Below are 1,189 nucleotides of genomic sequence, written 5' to 3' on the forward strand. Positions count from 1 at the left end.
ATAGCCTGTATAGTTACACTGGCTGGGATAAAATTAGAAGTGTTTTCAATCCTTATACTTCGGGGCATAAGTTGATCCTCAGCTGGAGGCCAGGGAGGAATTTCCTCCCAGAGGATATTATTGTTCTGAGATGTATCTCATGGGAGATTCACATCCTCCTGAGTACCTGGCATTAGCCACTGGGAAAAAAAGAAAAAAGAAAAAAAAAAGAGCGGAGCCCGAGCCCTGGTCCCTTCGCAGCACACCTCGGGGCCCGGGCCGCCCCCGCAGTTGCACAAGCTGCCCCGTCCGATGTTGTAAGGGTCCCCGGAGGTCCGGGAAGGGCCGGGGCGGCCCCGCTCCTTCTGGGAAGCGCCGTGACTCACCCGCCGCGCCCGCCCGGAGCGCCCCGCCCCGCCCCGCGGCCCAGCCAATCACCGCCCTGCTATTTGCATGCGCGCCCGGGGGCCTCTGGGACAGCAGCGCGGCCGCCCCGCGCCCCCTCCCGCCACCGCCGCGCCCTCCGCTCCCTGCGGGCCGTGCTCCTTATGGGGAGAGATGGAGGGTCCTTGTCTGTGGGATAACTCCCCTCGCCATTACCCAGGGGTACAAGAGACAGGGGACTTCATATACAAGCCATGTGGGCGTTCAAAGTTGCCCGGATGACCCTCAGTGGTCTGGGGTGCAGGCTTCAAACCTGTAGCTGTCTAGCGACAGAGTGGTTCAATTCCACCTTTCGGGCGGGCAGATCCTTTTTGTCCCGGAACAGCCCGGCGATGCCCAGTGCCGACCGTGCCCACGGGCACAAGGCAGCGCTCACCGCGGTGTCCCCAAGTGTCACCACACCAGGGGCGCGTTCCACTTACATCTTTTCGCACCTTATTCTCACGGCGCTGGACTGCTGGACTGGCACCGTGCCACGCGCAGCCGAAGGACAATTCAGGTTTTAATTGGATCTTTCTGCTGAGCAGATCTTTGTTCAACTGTGTCACATGTCCTACAAGAACAGAAAAGAAGTAAATAACAGAAGTCATTCTCTAGATCCGCTCCATATTGACGATAACCCATCTCCCACCCACGCTGCAACAAAGATGCTTCACTTCAGCAGTAAGCACGGGTGCTAATAATGTCACCCAGCCCCATGAAAAAGAAAGGTTAGCATCAAGCTAAAAAACATATTCTTCAAGCAGAAGGCATTTATTTTGTGATA

General features: G+C 56.9%; 1 non-coding gene across 1 annotated transcript; it reads left to right on the top strand.

Moving 5' to 3' along the window:
- The first annotated feature begins 635 nt into the window (after nucleotides 1-635).
- Nucleotides 636-722, top strand: TRNASTOP-UCA (transfer RNA opal suppressor (anticodon UCA)). Its single transcript has one exon. It is a non-coding gene; the product is annotated as a tRNA-Sec (tRNA).
- The last annotated feature ends 467 nt before the right edge of the window (nucleotides 723-1,189 follow it).

Source organism: Oenanthe melanoleuca, chromosome 3 (genome assembly GCF_029582105.1).
Source record: "Oenanthe melanoleuca isolate GR-GAL-2019-014 chromosome 3, OMel1.0, whole genome shotgun sequence".
NCBI lineage: Eukaryota > Metazoa > Chordata > Aves > Passeriformes > Muscicapidae > Oenanthe > Oenanthe melanoleuca.